Consider the following 15229-nt stretch of genomic DNA (forward strand, 5'->3'; position numbering starts at 1 on the left):
CTGTGCCAGATGAAGAACCTCAGGCACAGCAGGAACGGGGCCATGAGATACACACAAGGGAGACATGAGACACCCTTATACATTCAAGTTTCCTTTGAGCCTTACCACCTTCTGGAACCACAGCAAAAAATGTCTTAGCTTTAAGCAGCCCTGTTGTCACCTCCTTCCTTCTGTTCTGCAGCGTCCAGGTACACATCGCACAGTGACAAGGCCGAAGCTTTGTAAACTCAGGGCTTGGTCCCTCACTTCCAGCCCCTTGGGAGGAAGGGTTTAAATGAAGTCCCAAAGGGTATCAACAATAAGAAGGAGACATAGTGAGAGAACATCATTTCTTTATTCCGTGTGACACCAAACACAACCCTATCCATCTGGAATGTACATTCACCCGTGAACCCCTCAGTGAATCTAGGTGCTCTTCTTAAATCTTTTCCGTGTGCTCCTACGTGGTGCTCCCCCTGCTCTGTCAGCTGAGATGGAGACAGGCTGCTGACCTTGCTGCCCCATGGCTTGGGATGACATTGGTGGCCGTCCTCTTGCTGCCTGAGGCCTGGAGGGCCCCGGCACACTGAGGGCCTCCTGCACAGGTACAGGGACCCCCCTCTGTCATCGAGGGTGATGGAGGCAGGCACTGGCATCACTTGTGTCACTGGCAGAGGGGCTTTGGAGCTGCTGTCCACACCAGCAGCACCCTGAGAGGAGACCCCAGATGTCGCAGCCAGCTGCTCCTCCCCCTTATAAGACACACTTGTACCTCCCTGCTGACCTGAGAGGGATGTGGACCTGGTGAAGAGTTCAGGTGCCTCGTCCCCCCTCTCACCTTGTCACCGCTGGATGGATCTCATGGACAAAGCGATGGAGTGCAAGTCTGCGCGCATCTCCGGCAGCCACTGATTGGTCGGCTGGATCTGGCTCTCCATCAGAGTCACCAATCTCTCAAGGAAGGAAGCCAGACACACCCCCATCAGAGACAGTGCAGCATGCAAGGCCTGGATGGACTCCTCCATCATCCGAACTTGGGTACACATAACCTCCGGCAACTCTGCCAGATGTTGCCTGACCTCTTGCTGCAGCTGCAGTATTTCCCGTCTTCCTGGTGACACCAGAGGCACATCATCAGCCTGGGACTCAGCATGGGCCTGGCCTCCCACAGACTTCCAACTGCCAGTGGCCTCGGCTGTCACAGCCTCCGTCAGCTGCCTGGGCCTGTCTGTGACGTGCTCACCAGCTTGTGTGCCCAAATCTATCATCAAGTGGATACCCACCGAGTGAGGGTTTCTGTGCTGGTGGAGGGTGCAGGGGAATGAGGTGAAGGTGCACCATCTGAGGCTCCCTCCTCCTCCTCAGAGGTGTCTGGCTGTCCCACAGTCTCTCCAGCTCTTCGCTCTTGTCGTTCATCCTAGCCTGCATGTGAAAACAGGGACATTGAAGGGTTAGGGTCTGCCCATCGTGACATTCCAACCACCCCTACTGTGCAGCTCCATTGATGCAGTGGTGAACAGATGAGCAGTATGGCTCCTTTGCAGCGGATGCTCCCTTGTGCCCCAGGAGATGTTCACTCACTCTCTTAGGTAGGTGTCCCTGTCTCTCCATCAGCTATGGAGCAGCTGCTTTGCTGCCCTGCCTGTTCCATGGCCTCCTCCTCCATCGGGATGAGGACATGGAGATAAGGCATCCACTGCCAGTCTTGACATGCTCTTTCCGATTGTGGGCTGTCTTCTCCTGCAGCCACTATGATCAACAAAGTTAGTCTCCCAGCGGGGGCAAGCACAATATCTCTGATGGTGATAGTCCAGCAGTCCATGATGTGGACACACATATTCCTCCTGCATGTGGCCCCTCTCGAGGGACTGTGTGAGTTTATACAATGACTGATGTGCACTTCCCACCGAGATGCAGCCAAGCCTCAGGCAGCATGTCCTGCTGCCCTTCCCCAATACACATGACTGGGTGGTCACTCCCTTTCCACCAAACACTCCCTCTCACTCTGCCATGCACAATGTCCAAAGGGTCCAAAGTGTTTTGAGTTTGCACCTGAGCAGCCCGGTTCCGGTCATTGACCCACTTCGTGCACTGGATCCATGTCTTGGGGGTGACCCCACGGCTGCTGACTTCACCTACTATCTCAAAGCAGCTTTGCTTGGTCAGGTGGACAGGTCTCCACCTCCCATCCCTGGGGAAGAGGATCTTCCACCTATCTGTTGTCACCTGGAGGCGAACCTGCAGGAAGGCATCGCCTAACCATTGGACCATGGTCACTGCAGGCTCGCATTCAGCTCCTTACCTATCAGGCAGCAGAGACAGCAGAACGGGTCCTGGGGCATCAGTGACAGCAGAACGGGTCCTGGGCAGCAGAGGCAGCAGAACAGGTCCTGGGGCAGCAGATGCAGCAGAACAGGTCCTGTGGCAGCAGATGCAGCAGAACAGGTCATGGGGCAGCGGAGGCAGCAGAACTGGTCCTGGGGCAGCAGATGCAGCAGAACTGGTCCTGGGGCAGCAGATGCAGCAGAACAGGTCCTGGGGCAGCAGATGCAGCAGAACTGGTCCTGGGGCAGCAGGGGCAGCAGAACAGGTCCTGGGGCAGCAGAGGCAGCAGAACAGGTCCTGGGGCAGCAGATGCAGCAGAACAGGTCCTGGGGCAGCGGAGGCAGCAGAACAGGTCCTGGGGCAGCAGATGCAGCAGAACGGGTCCTGGAGCAGCAGAGGCAGCAGAACGGGTCCTGGGGCAGCAGAGGCAGCAGAACGGGTCCTGGGGCAGCAGAACGGGTCCTGGGGCATCAGAGGCAGAAGAACGGGTCCTGGGGCAGCAGAGGCAGCAGAACGGGTCCTGGGGCAGCAGAACGGGTCCTGGAGCAGCAGGGGCAGCAGAACAGGTCCTGGGGCAGCAGAGGCAGCAGAACAGGTCCTGGGGCAGCAGAGGCAGCAGAACAGGTCCTGGGGCAGCAGATGCAGCAGAACGGGTCCTGGAGCAGCAGATGCAGCAGAACGGGTCCTGGGGCAGCAGAGGCAGCAGAACGGGTCCTGGGGCAGCAGAACGGGTCCTGGGGCATCAGAGGCAGAAGAACGGGTCCTGGGGCAGCAGAGGCAGCAGAACGGGTCCTGGGGCAGCAGAACGGGTCCTGGAGCAGCAGAGGCAGCAGAACGGGTCCTGGGGCAGCAGAACGGGTCCTGGGGCATCAGAGGCAGTAGAACGGGTCCTGGGGCAGCAGAACGGGTCCTGGAGCAGCAGAGGCAGCAGAACAGGTCCTGGGGCAGCAGAACGGGTCCTGGGGCATCAGAGGCAGCAGAACGGGTCCTGGAGCAGCAGAGGCAGCAGAACGGGTTCTGGGGCATCAGAGGCAGCAGAACGGGTCTTGGGGCAGCAGAACGGGTCCTGGGACAGCAGAACGGGACCTGGGGCAGCAGAGGCAGCAGAACGGGTTCTGGGACAGCAGAGGCAGCAGAACGGGACCTGGGGCAGCAGAGGGCTCTCAGGAAGACACTCCTTTAAACCAGGCAGCAGTGAATGCAGGTCTGGCAGCCCTTTCAATATGGTGCCAGCACCTGCCGTTGTGTCAGATGTCGGTGCCATCGGTGCATCGTTCCCGACCTCTGGTCCTTGTTTACATAGGCCCCACGCCTCCCCTTCATTAATTGGTCGGCTGCTCCGTGATCGGGGTCGGTCGGCCACATTTCACTCGTGTGGTGACGACACCCAATTCCGGTGCCTCTGCCAAGAGCCGCACCGTTAGTTTAAAATTCAGCCCATGGGGTCAAGAGTGGAAAATCTCCCCTCTGATTCTCTCTCCTTAAAATGAAGGAGACACCAAATTAAAACTGATGAAACCAGGGATTGTATCCTGGTTCTTCAATCTAGTGTTCTCCCAACTGAGCTATTCCAGCCTCACTGTGAACTCATCTTCATTGGAGACAAATATAACTCCAGGCGGGATTTCCCCACCCGTTCATTCCTCACTTCAGGGGAATGGGACCCGACCAGATCGCGGAACTCAGATTATGTTAATGTTCTGCTCTTGATATCTTAATATTATCTTGCGTTTGAGCCACTTTTAATCAGGTTCACGGACAAATTCTTCCATCATCCCTTCTCCCACATTCTCTCTCTCTCATTCATTCTTTATTCCTCACAATCCAGAAAGGGTTAGGAATCAGAGCTCACCCCCAAACCCTCTGCACACAGACCTCTGTCTGTTACCCTGTTTGATCCAAGAGACCAGTCAATAAATTACACTCTTTATAAACACAGAAAGCTGCCTCAGAGTGTTGGACAGAGATAAATACACTGAAGTCTTTTGAAAAAAGTTCATCTTACGGGTTGTTACTGAGCCCACAGAGCAGGGCGGGCCCAGGCTCCAGCCCCAGCCCCAGCCTGTGCTGTGTTAGCTGATGCCACCTGGTGTGATACTGAGCCACACGGAGCAGGAAAGGGCCTGGTTGTATTCATGGCCTGTGTTGTGTTAACTGATCCCACTCAGTGTGGTAGGAGTCACACAGAACAGAATGGGCCCAGGCTCCTTCCTCAGCCTGAGGGATGATAGTTCTTCTCACACGTTGTTGTGCAGAGCCCCACACAGAACAGGGAAATCTCAGGCTCCATCCCCGGCCTGTGGTATTTTACTTCATCGCACCTGGTATGGTACGGAGTCCCCAGAGCAGGAAAGATCCAGCTTCCATCTCCGGCCTGTGCTGAATTAGCTGATCTGACCTGGTTGGCACTGAACCGCAATCAGGGAAGGATGGGCCGAGGCTCCATGGCCTGTGGTGTGTTAGTTATTCTCATTTGGTGAGGTACTGAGCACCATATAGAGCAGGATGGGCCTGTGCTCAGTGAGCTGATCTCACCTTGTGTGGTCCTGAGACCCACACACAAAGCAGGACATCGTCTCAGAATAAGGAGTAGGCCATTTAAAACTGAGATGGGTGGAATTTCTTCACTCAGACGGTGGTGAATCATTGGAATACTGTGCCCCAGAGGGCTGTGGCAGCTCAATCATTGAGCATGTTCAAGACAGAAATTGATAGAAATCTTGATACTCATGACATCAAGGGATATGGGGATAGCACGGGAAAGGGGCTTTGAGGTAGGTGATCAGCCATGATCGAATTGAATGGCAGAGCAGGATCGACGGGCTGAATGGCTTACTCCTATGTTCCTCTGTTCCTAAGAGAGTTGGCGCCAGCGTGCAGCCTTGCTTTACCCCACTGCTGATCTTGAAAGCATCTGATGTTGCTCCATTGCAACTGATGGAACTGTTCATGTTCTCGTGGAAAGAAGAGATGATGCCGAAGAGGTCAGGAGGGCAGCCGATGTTCCATCGCAGTTTGAAGAGGACGTCTCTGCTGACAAGATCAAAGGCCTTAGTGATGTAAGCAAAAATGTGTGAGGCTCTGTGGCGCAATGAGTAGTGTGTTGGACTTCTAAATACTGATTAAGAAGATATTCAAAGGTTGTGGGTTCAAATCCCACCAGAGTCAGATTTTGGACCAGAAACAGAGGAGCACAACGGAACAGCAAATGAAGAAATGCGTCAAAAGCACAGACTCGGAGAGAGAGGAGCAGAGCATGGGAAAAAAATCGAGGAGTGACGTCACAATGGAGAGTGAGAGCAGGGAAACAGAGAGCCGCTGGGGTGAGCAGACAGGATTTGGTTCTTTCTTCGGTGCAGTGGAAGGAGCTGTTTGGTGAGGATCTGGTAAGCTGTGACATCACAGGCAAGCAGGTAGTTGATTGGTTTGGAAGAACCGACCTGCTTGATGCACATCTGTTCAGTGATTAAGGTCCATTTTCGTCCTCACGTTTAAAATAGTAAACAAACTAGTGGTAAGTTTAATAAAATATACAGTAAAATGAATAATTGAATAAAATATTTAAGTAGTTAATTGAAACACGTTAAGGATGACAGGACAGGTGATGTGTCACAGCTGCAGCATGTGGGAGTTCCTGGATGCCAGTGTGATCCAGGGCAAACACGTCTGCAGTAAGCGTTTGCGGCTCAAAGAGGGAGAAAAAAGGAATGTAGTGGTAGTAGGGGACAGTATAGTAAGGTGGATTGACTCTGTTCTCTGCAGCAAAGAGCAAGAGTCCAGACGGCTGTATTGCCTGCCGGTGCCAGGATTCAGGACATCTGCTCAGGGCTGGAGTGAAACATACAATGGGAGGGGGAGGATCCAGTCGTCGTGGTCCATGTCGGTACCAACGACATAGGCAGGACAAGGATAGAGGTTCTGCAAAGTCAGTATGAGGAACTAGGCAGCAAATTAAGAAGCAGAACCTCAAAGTTAATCATCTCTGGATTATTACCTGAGCCATGTGCAAATTGGCATCGGACAAATAAGATTAGAGAAAGTAATGTGCGGCTGAAAGACTGGTGTGGCAGTTGTGGGTTCTGGTTCGTGGGGCATTGGCACCAGTACTGGGGAACGTGGTGGCTGTACCGTTGGGACGGTCTACACCTGAACCGTGCTGGTGCCGTTGTTCTAGCGAGCCAAATAACTAGAGAAGTAGAGACGGTTGTAAACTGAATAGTGGGGGCAAGGGATCAAATTTGGGAAGATATGGTGAATCAAGGAGGAGAGACAAGGCAAGAGAGAAAGGTATAAATATGGGAAATGATAAACAGACTGTGACAGGAAGGGACAGAATGTACAAATCTAAGAGTAAATCGACAGATAAGGCTAGAGGTGACAAAAATAATAAAAGGACAAAACTAAATGCTCTGTATCTGAATGCATGGAGCATTCGAAACAAAACAGATGAACTGAGAGCACAAATAGAATAAATAAGTACGATCTGATAGTCATTCCAGAGACATGGCTGCAGAGCGACATAGATTGGGATGTGAATATTGGAGGTGACATGGCATTTTGGAAGGACAGGAAGCGAGGAAAAGGTGGTGGGGTAGCTCTGTTAATTAATAATGGTATTAGCGTAATAGAGAGGGATGACCTAAGTTCAGGAGATCACGATGTAGAAGCAGTTTGGGTACAAATGAGAAATCATAAAGGCAAGAAGTCACTTGTGGGGGTGGTGTACAGGCCACCTAACATTAACCACACTGTCGGATGGGATATGAAGGAAGAAATAATGGCAGCTTGTCAGAATGGTACTGTGATAATTATGGGGGATTTTAATGTACATATAGACTGGAAAATTCAGATGGGCAGAGGTAGCCTAGATGAGGAGTACATAGAATGTTTTGGGGATAATTTCTTGGAACAATACATTCTGGAGCCAACCAGAGAGCAGGCTATACTAGACCTGGCATTGTGCAACGAGATAGGATTAATTAATGACCTCATAGTTCAGGTGCCCCTAAGTAGTAGCGATTATAATATGATTGAATTTTACATTCAGTTTGAGGGAGAGGAGAGTGGGTCCCAGACGAGTATTTTAAATTTAAATAAGGGCAATTATAAGGTCATGAAAGCAGAGCTAGCTAAAGTGAACTGGCAAATTAGGTTAAGGGATAAGTCAATAGAGATGCAGTGGCAGACATTTACGGGGATATTTCAGAATACACAGAACAGATACATTTCAACGAGAAAGAAAAGTTCCAAAGGTGGGATTCACCATCCATGGTTCACGAAAACAGTTAAAGATACTATCAAACTTAAAGAAAAAGCCTATAATTGTGCAAAGGTGGGAGGCAGGTCAGACGATTGGACAGAATATTTAAAAAACAGCAAAGAATGACTAAAAGATTGATAAGGAAGGTAAAATTAGAGTATGAGAGAAAGCTCGCAAGAAATTTCAAGACAACTAGTAAGAGTTTCGATAGATATTTTAAAAAGAAAAGAGTTAACAAAGCGACTGTTGGTCCCATAGAAAGTGTGTCTGGGGAATTAATAATGGATAATTAAGAGATGGCAGATGAATTGAACAGATACTTTGCATCGGTCTTCACTATTGAGGATACAAATAACATCCCAGTATTAGCCGTATATCAGGAAATTGAAGGGATGGAGGAACTCAAGAAAATTACAATCACCAGGGAAGTGGTACTAAACAAATTGTTGGAGCTGCGGGTTGACAAGTCGCCAGGTCCAGAATTGGCTAGTGACATAGTTGATGCGCTGGTTTTAATATTCCAAAATTCCCTAGATTCGGGAAGGTTCCGTTAGATTGGAAAGGAGTGAATGTAACTCATTTATTCAAAAAGGGAGGGAGACAGAAAGCAGGAAACGACTGGCCAGTTCGCTTAACATTTGTCTTAGGGAAAATGTTTGGAGCTATTACAGAGGATGTTATAGCAGGGCATTTAGAAAAAATTAAGGTAATCAGGTAGAGTCAACATGGTCTTTTGAAAGGGAAATCATGTTTAACCAATTTATTGGAGTTCTTTGAGGGAGTTACATGTGCTGTGGATAAAGGGGAACCAGTGGATGTATTGTATTTCGATTTCCAGAAGGATAAGGTGCCATATCAAAGGTTATTGCAGAAAATAAAAGCTCGTGGTGTCGGGGGTAACATATTGGCATGGATAGAAGATTGGCTAGCTGACCGGAAACAGAGAGTCAGCATAAATGGGTCATTTTATGGTTGGCAAGAAGTAACGAGTGGTGTGCCACAGGGATCTGTGCTGGGGCCTCAACTTTTTACAATTTATATAAATGACTTAGATGAAGGGACCGAAGGTATTGTTGCTAAATTTGCTGATCACAAAGATAGGTAGGAAAGTAGGTTGTGAAGAGGACATAAGGGGGCGACAAAGGGATATAGATAGGTTAAGTGATTGGGCAAAGACCTGGCAAATGGAGCATAATGTGGGAAAGTCGGAAATTGTCCACTATGGCAGGAAGAATAAAAAAGCATCATTTCTAAATGGTGAGAGATTGCAGAGCTCTGAGTTGCAGAGGAATCTGGGTGTCCGAGGGCATGAATTGCAAAAGGTTAGTATGCAGGTCCAGCACTTAGTTAGGAAAGCTAATAGAATGTTATCATTTCTCACCATGGGAATTGAATACAATAATAGGGAGGTTATGCTTCAGCTATACAGGACATTGGTGAGACCTCTTCTGCAGTACTGAGTACAGTACTGGTCTCCTTATTTGCGGAAGGATGTAAATGCATTGGAGGTAGCACAGAGAAAGTTTACTAGACTAATACATGGAATGGGTGGGCTGTCTTATGAGGAAAGATTGGACAAGCTAGGCTTGTCTCCGCCAGAGTTTAGAAGAGAAAGAGGCGACATGATTTGTTATTTAATTTATTAATTAACAAATTAGGTATCCTCCAGTCTTCTGGTACCCCACCCGTGGCTAACGATGATACAAAAATCTCTGCCAGCGCCCCAGCAATCTCCTCCCTTGCTTCCCATAGCATCCTAGGATACATCTGATCAGGCCCTGGGGATTTATCCACCTTAATGCGCTTCAGAACCTCCAACACCTCCTCCTTTGTAATGTTGATATGCTGCAGGATATCGCTGTTCCCTCCCTTGAACTCACTAGCTTCCATGACCTTCTCCACGGTAAATACAGACGAGAAATATTCATTTAAGACCTCGCCCATTTCGCGTGGCTTCACACATAGATTGCCACACTGATCCTTAAGGGGACCTACTCTCTCCCTAGCTACCCTTTTACTCTTAATATACTTATAGAATCTTTTAGGATTCTCCTTTATCTTATCTGCCAGGGAAATCTCATGGCCCCATTTCGCCCTCCTAATTTCCTTCTTAAGTGTTCTCCTACATCCCCTATAGGTCTCGAGGGACTCGCTCGATCCCAGCTGCCTATACTTGACGTATGCCTCCTTCTTTGTCCTGACCAGACCCTCAATGTCCCTCGTCAACCAAGGTTCCCTAAATTTGCCAGCCTTGCCCTTCCATCTAACAGGAACATGCTGGACCTGAACTCTTCCTATCTCACTTTTAAAAGCCTCCCACTTGCCAGACGTCCCTTTACCTGTAAACAGCCTCTCCCATTCAACTTTTGAGAGTTCCTGTCTGATGCCATGGAAATTAGCCTTCCCCCAATTTAGGACTTCAACCTGAGGACCAGTCCTATTCTTTTTCATAACTATCTTGAAGCTCATAGAGTTATGGTCACTGGTCCCAAAGTGCTCCCCCACTGCCATATCAACCACCTGCCCATTCTCATTTCCCAAGAGGAGATCGAGTGTAGCCCCTTCTCTAGTCGGGCCATCCACGTACTGCTTCAGAAAACTATCCTGGACTCACTTAACAAATTCTTCCCCATCTGATCCCTTCGCACTAAGGCAGTCCCAGTCAATATTAGGGAAGTTAAAATCACCTACTATTACAACCCTATAATTCCTATACCTATCTGTGATTTCCCTACATATATGCTCCTCCACTTCCCTCTGACTATTGGGGGGCCTATAGTATAATCCCATCAAAGGGATCACCCTTTTATTATTTCTAAATTCTACCAGTATGGCCTCACTGGACATTCACCCCGGGATATCCTCTCTAAGTACTGCCGTGATGTCCTCCCTAATCAATAGTGCAACTCCCCCTCCTCTCTTACCTCCACCTCTGTCACGCCGGAAGGATCGGTACCGCGGAACATTGAGCTGCCAGTCCTGCCCATCCCTCAACCACGTTTCCGTAATAGCTACAATACCACAATCCCATGTACCGATCCATGCTCTGAGTTCATCTGCCTTACCTGTAAGGATACTTGCATTAAAGTAAATGCAGTTTAGCCCACCAGACCTTCCACGCTCCCTGTCCTGCCCCTGCCTGGCCTGCCTACTGGACTTGCTTGCTTTAACCTCTCCATTTGCCTCAACTATCTCATCGGAGAGACTACTACTTTGGGTCCCACCCCCGCTGCAAGACTAGTTTAAACCCTCCAGTGTATTACTATAAAATCTCCCTACAAGGATATTGGTCCCCTTCCAGTTCAGATGCAACCCGTCCCTCTTGTACAGGTCACCTCTACACCAGAAGAGATCCCAATGATCCAAGTACCTGAAGCCCTCCCGCCTTCGCCAGTCTTCAGCAACGCATTCATTTGCCTAATCCTCCTATTCCTACCCGCACTAGCACGTGTCACAGTGAGTAATCCTGAGATTACAACCCTAGAGGTCCTGCTCTTTAACCTTCTGCCTAACTCCCTATATTCACTTTGCAGAACCTCATCTCTCTTCCTGCCGATGTCGTTCGTACCAATATGGACCACGATCTCTGGCTGCACACCCTCCCCTTTCAGAATTTCCGCCACCTGCTCAGAAACATCCTTGACCCTAGTATTAGGGAGGCAACATACCATCCTGGAGTCTCGTTTGCGGCCACAGAAACGCCTATCTGCACCCCTTATGATAGAATCCCCTATCACAATAGCTCTTCCACCCCTTTTCCTCCCCTGCTGTGCGGCAGAACCCTTTGTGGTGCCACGGACCGCGCTGTTGCTCTTTTCCCCTGGGAGGTCATCCCCCCAACAGTAACCAAAGCAGTATCTCTGTTTGAGAGGGGGATGGCCACAGGGGACTCCTGCACTACCTGCCTGCTCCTACTATTCCATCTGGTGGTCACCCATCCCTTTTCTGCCTGTGCATCCATTACCTGCGGTGCGACCACCTCACTAAACATGCTATCCATGACACCCTCAGCTTCGTGGATGCTCCACAGTGAAACCACCCGCAGTTCCAGCTCCATAATGCGAGTAGCCAGTAGCTGCAGCTGGATACACTTCCTGCACACATGGTCGTCATGGAGACTGGGAGGGTTCCTGAATCCCCACATCGCGCAGGAGGAGCATATCACGGGACTGAGTTCTCCTGCCATGACTTACCCTTAGATTAATTAGTTACTCCCTTAATTAAAAAATGCTAATGACACTCGGGGCCTTGTTCTACCCACTACAATCTAAAGTCCTTCATAAGTTACACTGAATAAAAAAAACACTTTAGTAGTACTCAACTTATCAGCAGAGGTTTTTTTTCAACTAAAAAACGTTGCCCTTTTCTTTATGATATTTAAATACACTAACAGCAGTGACTCACCAACCAATCACCTTGCAGCTCTCCTCTGACATCACAGTTGGCTTCTTTTTTTCAAAACTCCAGCACACTGGAAGATCTCCACTGCACTCCTGGAAGGTAAGAGACTGGGCCTCGATCCTCGGATTGGATTTGTCGGCTCCGCTCTCAACGTTCTCCTCATATCGGTCCATATAGGTCTGCTCCGCTCCGCTCCTCTCCGCTCCCGGAAGGTAATTCACCAGCTTTTGCAGAAAAGTAGGTCTTAAGCTGTTGCAGTACCCGTTAGAAAGATAGTCTAAGCTATTCTGAAGTCATCTTCCAATGTCATCTACATGGAAGCAGGATTTTAAAGGATAAGATGTAGTTTTTAAAAGTCACTTCAATCTTACTCGAGTCTTTACAAAGAAGCCAAGTAAATCTTGATAAAAAGTCATATATATTTAGAGATCTTTTAAAAACACTTCAATCTTGTTAATAAAAAGTCAGATGTAAATTTAAGAACTCTGATCAGGCCATGCTAAAAACTTACATACAATTAAGAAATAAAATACAACATTTAAAATGTCTGAACTCCTTTCTGAAAGTTGACCCCTGCTGCTGCCGGTGTCTTCCTGGAATAGTGGAGCTGTTGTGTCAACAGAAAAGTCCTTCCCGAGCGGCCCTGAGCCTGTTGGTACCGGCTTTAATCCAACCCAGGTAAAAATCAGGGTACATTGTGGGCAATGAGCCCAAATTGCTGAACTACAGGTCCCTGTCACTTTAAAGAGTGCGCTGGTGCGATTATGATCAGAGGCTCCTTCTAAGCACATTTCTCACCACCACAACTTCCAGATGCTGGTGTTAGTGTGTGCATGTACCAGCAGTTGCAGTGCTGTTCAGACCCTCAATAGCAGTGAAAGTCTCAGAGTTCACCGCTATTGGGGCTGTAAAATCCAGGCCAATATCTCACACTCCTGTTAGATTTGCTCTCCCTCTGTACAAAATCATACTCCACACATTGTCTTTCACTCACTCCTGTTTCCATCCCTGATGGTGCAGAAATCCCCTCTCAAAGGTACACAATCCAGTTGATTTCTGATCAAATACCTCCTTCCTCATTCAATAGAGGAAACAGAGACATGAACAGGAGTCAGGTGCAAGAAAGTTTCACCAATAGAGCAAAGAAAGGCACCAACAAAAGTTACACCTACTTTCCAAATCATTTGACTGGAATATTCTTTCACTTGTTTTGTCAGATGACTGCAATAAATCTGAAAATGAGCACCATGAGGTTTGTGTTCACTAGTCACTTGTTCTCCTGTGTTTGTCTGTCAGGTTTGTAATTCAGTTTGTATTGGATATTGAAGAGAATCTCTTTTCAAGATGATTGCACATCGCACTGTGTTTAAAGCAACCAACTTGTAAAATGGCAGCAAATGAATGTTTCAATACCTGTGTGACCAGAATCTTCCAATGCTTTTCAACAGCTAGATTGATGATGCTTGTAATCTGTATCCTGTGGAGAATGGGAGAGGAGAATAAAAACATGGTGCATGAACAGGGCAGACTGTGTAAAATGGGAGCACAGAAATACTGCCACCTCATTGAAAGTTAATGAGATTTATTCGAAGTCAGACACCTGTCCACAATGAACAAGTGAATACATTAATTGTCCACTTTCAATCGAAATGGGACTGAGGTTCCAACAGAGAAGTTTTCTGGAAAATACCTGCTGCAGTTTTAACATTGATGAACTGGAACATCTTATACTAACTTTCAAATAACTGTAGTGATTGTATAGTTCTCATAGTGGAGAGAAGGAGTTGTTTATAAATATAAGCAGAAAGACACATTTGTGGATTGGTGAATGAGCTTTATCTTTCTGAAATGTATTTGTCCATTGGTTGCAGGTCACTGGAAATTCTTTTTTACATTTCAATTGTAGCAGCAGCAGTTAGCAGCAAAATGTCTGATTAATCAGAGTTGTGGGTCTGGGAAACACTTAAACAGCCGAGACCCTGTAAAACAGAACTCCAAGTAATAGTTTAAATCAGGCACTGAACTGACAGAGCGGTGAAGGCCTGCTCAGGTCAGGAAAAAAAACCCGACCCGAACCCAACAGAGCCACATTGGACCCGAGCCCGACCCGGCCCGAGTATCTCCATTTATTCCCACGCCCAAAACGACCCGAGCCTTACCCGACCACCGGAATGTTCACTTTATCTACCTCCCGATTCCGAATCTACAGGAAGCTGCAGCATGAGCGCAATGACATCATTGAGATGCTCACTTGCTCACTGAGCAGACTCAGAGTTTCCCTCCTTGATGTCCCGGACTCCCAGCTCAGGTTGGCTTTTCAACTTTTGACACTTACTAAACTCAACTTCCCAGCAGAGCAAAATGTAATACTTCCTGTGTGTTTCCGACCCGGACACAGCCCGACCTGGACCCAGCCCGACCCGAACCTGGCCCGACCTGACCTGAGCCTGAAAGCCAGACCCGGAAGAGCGACCCGACACGACCCGGACCCGACACAGGTCGCGGGTCTCGTCGGGTTCAGGTCGGGTAGCAGGCCTTCACAGAGTGGAGGTCAGATGAGGATTGAATTAATTTCAATCACTGAATCTAAACAAGAAGTAAATCTGTCAGGAATGAAGCACTTTATTCTATTTGTGAGCTAGTGGCATAATGGTAGCGCGTCTGACTACAAATCAGAAGATTGTGTGTTCAAATCACGTCAGGCTCAGTTATGTTTTACAGCAGCTCAAGTTCCTGGATTTTATATCAGAAGAGAGTTCGATCGATTGGAATGTTTAGTGAATGGTTGAATTTCAAGATCAACTTCAATAGATTAAAGTCCTGATTTCTGGTACCGTTCCATTACCATGCTCAGTTCTTATTTCACACTGTTTTATATCAGCACAATGTTTCAGGGATGTGATGTGTCCATTGTTTGTACAATCGCTCTGTCACCCAGTGTGAGAAATAAAACACAAACCGCCCAGCGTGCGGCTCAAACCTATACCTGGCTCTGTCTATAGGCCGCTTAGTTCAGTTGGTTAGGACGCAGTGTTGATAACAACAAGGCTGTGGATTTGATCCCCATGTGCGCTGTCACATGGTCAGTCATTAATTTGACACATTTTTGTAACACTTAAAATCCAACTTTTCGATGCAAACAAGTTTACATAAAATGTCAGAGGGAATTTATTTTGAATAACATCCATTGCATCTTTGTCACTGGTCTGGAGTAACACAGAATTCTTTCCAGTTATCTTCCGTTTGCTGATAAACATTGAACTC

General features: G+C 48.1%; 1 non-coding gene across 1 annotated transcript; it reads left to right on the forward strand.

The window, feature by feature from the left end:
• Nucleotides 1-5381: 5381 nt before the first annotated feature.
• On the forward strand, nt 5382-5472 carry trnar-ucu (transfer RNA arginine (anticodon UCU)). Its single transcript is given in 2 exon segments — nt 5382-5418; nt 5437-5472. It is a non-coding gene; the product is annotated as a tRNA-Arg (tRNA).
• The last annotated feature ends 9757 nt before the right edge of the window (nt 5473-15229 follow it).

This window comes from Heterodontus francisci, unplaced genomic scaffold (genome assembly GCF_036365525.1).
Source record: "Heterodontus francisci isolate sHetFra1 unplaced genomic scaffold, sHetFra1.hap1 HAP1_SCAFFOLD_61, whole genome shotgun sequence".
In the NCBI taxonomy this organism is placed as follows: Eukaryota; Metazoa; Chordata; class Chondrichthyes; order Heterodontiformes; family Heterodontidae; genus Heterodontus; species Heterodontus francisci.